Genomic DNA, 6,393 nt, shown 5'->3' with positions numbered 1-6,393 from the left:
ACACACACACACACACACACACACACACACACACACACACAAAATCCCTTGTACAACAATGGTGAAATATTAATCCAGGCTCACAGGCGGACCCTTCCTCAGTAAGATGAGTTGTGAGATTGGCTGACGAGATGAGACAGTAACCTACATATCCTGAGGTTCCCGGCTGGATCACCAGGTTACTTCACATTAAAATCGCTCCACTTATTTTACCAGCTTTCATTGCACTGTTATAATTTAGCTCCAGTCGTCTGGCTGTGTTATGCCGTGCAGCCCGGCATGGAAGATGAAAGGAAGTGTTAAAATAGAATAAAATCAGTGTGACAAACTGCCGCGACAGCCCTCTAAATCCGTTTATGATCCTGAAATATATTTATTTGACAAAGCAGATTCCTGAAGGAAACTGGAAGCACACCAGTCTGTATTTGCTGCAGCACTATCTCATCATACACAGATTCGATGTGACACAACATTTACACAGTCTGTGTGTGATAGGATGCTGCAGCTCACACAGTGTTTGATCCACCAGAACGTCTTTCATTCTCTGTGTATGGGATGTCAGCTACGGCTTCAAACGCTCTGCCGTCATCAGAGTGTTTCACAGCATCTGCACCATCAGAGAAGAGTTTCATTTACTACACTATGCCAAATAAGGTCATAAGGTATGGGCGTGTGGTGCATGTAGAATGGCGCATGTGCATTCAAGATGAGACATAAGATGATCATGTTTGTCTGTGTGACACACTGCACGCCACACTGAAAGGGAAGAGACTGAGAAATCTGCTGCCGATTATAAGCTTTGCAGCCTTACGGAGGCAGTTTTACCAACATTAACTAGAGCCAAAAGTGGGCTACATCGTGCATGTGTAATTAGAGCAGGGTTTTTACTCCCTGAAAAGCTCCTCAGCTCTGTGAAGAGGGGGAGAACACAGAAGAGGATGAAAGCCAAACTGAGAGAAAGAAATTGAGGGCTGTCATTGTTTTGTGAGAATGACGCTGTTGTGTGTATTATTTACATGGCCTGAACACCCTGAGTGTGTTTCTGTCTCTGCGTGGATCTATTTGGCCTGCTTCCTGTCTGTCTTTGTTTAAGGCTGGGTTTTTTTAAGATGGAGGCAGAGTTTTTGGGCTCAGTTGATTACAAACTTTAGTCAATTTGTGAAATGGAGGTTCTCTCCCTGGGAGGTTTTCCGTCACTTGACCGTCTCAGCGGGGAATGAGCACCTGAATCAAACTGAATTCTACTTTAATTTGTCCGGGTAATGCTCCTCTGGGACGGCAATGCTTGAAGTACAGATGAAGCCGTCAAGCAACGGTGCTGCTGCTCTGCACACAAGAAAAAGGTTTCAATGTGATCCCCATGTACAAATCACTTTCATGCACCATTTCTACTTTTATTTTTTATTTTGAATGAAACAGAATGAAACATGAACACATAATGTACACGTGAAATGTACATGTATTTGTATTTGTATTTAGCTGGTGGTTAGATATATTCCCACAGTTCAGTTCAGGCCAAACGACAGCTGCTCATGACCGTTTCACTGTATTGCTGAGTACCAGCTGTGATGCAACGGTCCTCTTAGAGACAACTGGCTCACTCTCTCTCTCTCACACACACACAGATTTTCCACGCACATGAGGCCCCCGTGACCAATCGACATAATGACTCCAGTGGCACATGAGGAGGCGATGGAGGAACACATAGAGAACATCACTACACTGATATCGCAAAGAAAACATTTGAAAGGATCGCTCCAGTTTGTTGGGGCCACCCGTAACTGATCTGCCGAATTCTAAACGGACTTTACATAATGTCTGGTGATGCACTAGATCCACATTCAGAACTAATCCTGCACAAATGACGGCCTGAAGTAGATGTTACTTTCAATTCATCGCCTCATCTCTTAAAATCAAAGTGAAATTTGAAATCTTCTCACATTTTGTCTACGGAAATAGAAGCTAAAATGATGCTGTAGCTATGGTGCATATTCTTTCTATTTTTAACAAGGGATGAAACTGTATGACAGCCGGCATAGACAGGAGACACCCTGGCAGCCTCCATGGTGCACTATTAATGTGCTTGATTCATTTTATTTTGTAACCTTTTTTAACCCTTGCGTTGTCTTCGGGTCAAATTTGACCCGTTTTTCAGAATGTCTATATCCGAAATATGGGTTTCCTTTTAACTATCTAAATTTAATAGCCCAAAAATAACGTGGATAAATCCACACATCGCGCTTTGCAAGCACAACAAAAGACAGGATGTCTACTTTCATTGACTTTTGGGTGTTTTATAAAAAGAAAATGTTTCAAAACCAGACTGAATGTCTGCTGAATGTATGCTTCTGTAATCCTCCTTTCTTCAATATGAGTCTAATAATTCATAATTTCTGTTTTTTTAACTCAGGAATGAGTAATGTCCTATAAATGTATTCATTATGTTGCCTTTAACTAATCAGTATCTACGTTATGAGTGTAATACAGGATCTCATTTTGAGTTCTGCTCTGTATCTGTTAACAAGTGGCAGGATACCTGAAAGTTGGAAATACCAGCAGGGTGGGAAACTTCCTACATTGTAGTCAGTCAGAGACGGGGACTTTTCATTCAGTCAGAGGTTAGGTAAACATTAAGCTTCTGGAAGCCAGCGCTGTTTCTCTTTCTCTCTCACAGGCGTGCCAGTCACATTTTCTGTGCGTTTGGCAGCCTTCGCAGGCAGGTAAACGCCATGTTATTGCTGACTGTTGCTGGCCAGAGATTTTGTTTTGGCTGCACATGGCCGGTGTGAATTCCCTTCCCAACATCAAAAAAATAAAAATAATAATAATCCTTCACACTGCTTTTCAGCTTTGCAGTGATGTATATAGAAACCAAAATGTCCTTGCTTCTATTTTGCTTTTTCCCTCAATGAGTGTGCTTTCCTGTCAAGAGTTATTTTGTCTCCTTTTTCCACTTTCTGTCCTCCCTAGCAGGCGCTGGCTACTGAACGAAAGTAAAAGAAGTTAGATGAGCGAAGAAGGATCCAAACACAGCCAGCGAGGCAAGTCTGCCATGTCAAAGTCCAGCAGATCTGTTCCCAGAATGCTTGGCTGAGTCTGAGGCCTTCAAACCCGCAGGTTCAGTCCACCTCCGGTCGGAATGTCCTCGCATGAGTCCAGGCGCCTGGACTGAGTCATAAAAATGCAAAAATTAAATTAAATGAAATTGTTGTTGTACCAGCAACATCTCCAAGTTCTGTTTTTCACTGAAGAAATCTCAAATGTCACAATGATTTGCACTGGAACCTTCTTTTCCACTTCAAGCACTAGGTACAACATTGTGTACATATTGTTGACTTATATATATATACATAAACATATATATATATATATATATATGTATATACATATATATTTTTTTATCTGCCTACCAGCCTGTCCATCTAGGCCTATTGAGACTGTGGCTTTGCCCATGTATGCTGTGTATCTGATGTATGTCGGTTGTTCTGTGTATGTTGTGTTGTACTTACTACTCCTGTAACGATCTGTTTAGATTTAAAAAATTAATTACAAAATGACATTCAAGTTGAACATTTCCATGGTGACAATCAGCTCCACCAATCAGAGACGTTACGCTGTTATGCCTAGGATTGTTGTTGAAGAATATACCACTGTTTCAAATTCTCAAATCTTCTAGCTCGTGGTAAGTTTACCTTGAATGGTTCAGACGTTATAGTTAAAAATCTAAATCCCTATGCAGAATATGAATGGGATTTTCATCTGGGATTTTCTTCCAGAATCCCACTGTTGAGCTCTATAGAGAGGGGAAGTCCCGCCCCTTCCGTTGGTCTCTATGGGACCTATCTTCGGAAAAAAATGGTGGTCAACGGCAAAATGTTCTGGTCCCATTCAACTTGTGCCTTGGATTACACACTGTTTTGTCGCACTGTTGCTTGCTCTGGAGGAAACTACTAGACCTGTTGGGTCCTTGTGGATTCTGGAGTGTGGTCTAGACCTACTCTATCTGTAAAGTGTCTTGAGATAACTCTTGTTATGAATTGATACTACAAATAAAATTGAATTGAATTGAATTGAATATGATGTTTTTTAAAAACATCTCTCGTTCTTTTAAGTTTACACACATCATTTGTGAAATGCATGGCACAATTCGAACCGGACCAAAAAATAATTATTACCTCTCCATTGACTCCCGTTCCTATTCTTTTTTGAAAGCTAGGTCCCATTGAGCAGAGGTAGAAGGGCGTGACTTCAGCTCTCTATGGAGCTTCCCAAACAAACGTCATATTCACATAAATAATATAAAACGCTTGTCACTCTGACAATACAGAAATTCCATTTTTTGTTAAATAAATAACATAAACTCAGTCAAAAACTTTGTGTTTTACTGTGTTGTCTGAATGGCCATAATTATGAGAATAAAACCCTTTGAAGTTGAAAAATAGTGTGATGTTGCTATAATATTTCGGTTCCTTGTGTCTAACTGACACACATAACTGACAGTAAGAGATAGTCCGTGAAATAGAAAACAAGTGAAGAGCAAGTTTTTGTTGGTGAGGTTGCACTCCTCTTCTCTAGAGCGGAGTGTCTCAGGCACACACACCACTTTATAGGCAAAATGATTTATTGACAAAATCTCTTTGCACTTATCCTCCTTAAAGAGTCTTAATGTGGCCATTGTGTGTGTGTGTGTGTGTGTGTGTGTGTGTGTGTGTGTGTGTGTGTGTGTGTGTGTGTGTGTAGGAAAATGTTCACTTTGCTGTGGTCTGTGAGTACATCAGTGTCGCAAAACATCAACAGTCCACCTCACTCAAACTGAGCGTACACGCACGCACGCACGCACGCACGCACGCACACACGCACACACGCACACACGCACACACACACACACACACACACACACACACACACACACACACACAGACAGACACACACCCGCATCTTAATGTAACACTCTTAATCACAACGCCAAGTCATGCTTTCCTGCTCATCCACCTACGTCATCGTCTCTTCTGAGGACACAGGACTAATTATATTATACATCAGTCCGTGTATGAAACATCAGGAATCCCAGTTTGTGCAATGTAGCCTGGAGGGGTTAAGTCTTAACCTTCTCATGATTTTATCATAATATTACTCAACCTTTATTTTTTCGTTTCACTTCTTACAGATCTGTGATAATTATTCATAATTAAAAAATGTTTCCCCTGTTTGGTCCACTTTGAAGCACCAGGTGTATAATTAATCAATTATCAAAGTATTTCACAGTAATTGATGTGGAATAATCCACATTGGACCCAACACTAATATGGATGCTACATGCGTTCATATTAGTGTTGTCCTCCTACAAATCCTTCTGTAGCTTCCCACTGGCGTTCCTTATAATCAAATTTATTCCAATCCAAACATTGACATTCAGGTCGAGGCAGTTATGTTTAAGCGTCAAAATGCTGTTTTCCTAAGCCCTTCTAAAAACCTTTCCCCACGGGACCTAACACATGTTCCTGTAAGATGACGTTGCTTTAGTACAGTGCAGTGACAGCGGAGTAACCTGGGTGGCGGTCAGCACAGCCCCGGGTTTGAAGAAGCAGACAGGAAGCTGAGCCATGTACCGCTGCTTAGGGCAGATCTGTCACACAGTAACACAAACACATTTCACTGCTCCACACACTTGGACCGACACATCACTACTGCATCACAGAAATCTCCAAAGAGTCGTCTTTCGAGGAAATCCAACCTGTCATTGTGTCACCTCTTAATTGCTGCAGATGCGTTTTGACATCTTCACAATGAAAGCTGGACTCTGTGTAACTGGGTTCACTGTCACCAGTCACATTTCAAAGCCTGGAATAAGATTGACGGTATTTGCCGTTTGATCCCGAGTGAGACTGGCTGGATGAAAGATGAAAGCTGCACTGTGTCCAACTCTACGGAGGAGCATAAAGAAAGCAGAGTGTGCTGTGTATTTAGGCAGCAGGCGGCGTCCAGAGGCTGATGGGATTTAGATGAACAGATAGAGACAAAGAGAGGGAGATGGAAAGATGGATGGGGGTAGCAAGAGATAAGGGAAGCAGCGCAGGGCTCTGCAACAAAACGTTAAGCTAACACAGACAACCCAGTTTTGTTTTCCCACGGGATATACAGTTGGTCCCAGTGAGAAATACACACACACACACACACATATATAGTCATAAACAGAGATCCCATCTGCCCCAGCACTTTAATCAGCTTATCACTCCCTGCACTGAGGCTGTTTAGAAGGACTATATCAAGCTTTGACATACATTAGTGGTGCTACTGGGATCAAGCAATATACTGTTCTTAGCAAAGCACCCGCCGTCATACATACACACACACACACACACACACACACACACACACACACACACACACACA

At 41.8% G+C, this 6,393-nt stretch overlaps 1 long non-coding RNA gene across 1 annotated transcript in view; it reads right to left on the bottom strand.

Moving 5' to 3' along the window:
* LOC116692618 (uncharacterized) overlaps positions 1-225 on the bottom strand; it is a 23,687-nt gene extending 23,462 nt beyond the window's left edge. The window contains exon 1 of the long non-coding RNA XR_004332738.1: positions 214-225. This is a non-coding gene — a long non-coding RNA (uncharacterized LOC116692618). The remainder of the gene's footprint in view (positions 1-213) is intronic.
* Between the last annotated feature and the right edge of the window lie 6,168 nt (positions 226-6,393).

The sequence above is a fragment of the Etheostoma spectabile genome, chromosome 7 (assembly GCF_008692095.1).
Source record: "Etheostoma spectabile isolate EspeVRDwgs_2016 chromosome 7, UIUC_Espe_1.0, whole genome shotgun sequence".
Taxonomy (NCBI): Eukaryota; Metazoa; Chordata; class Actinopteri; order Perciformes; family Percidae; genus Etheostoma; species Etheostoma spectabile.
Note: the sequence above shows the minus strand (reverse complement) of the source record. Positions and strands in the feature narration are given on the sequence as shown.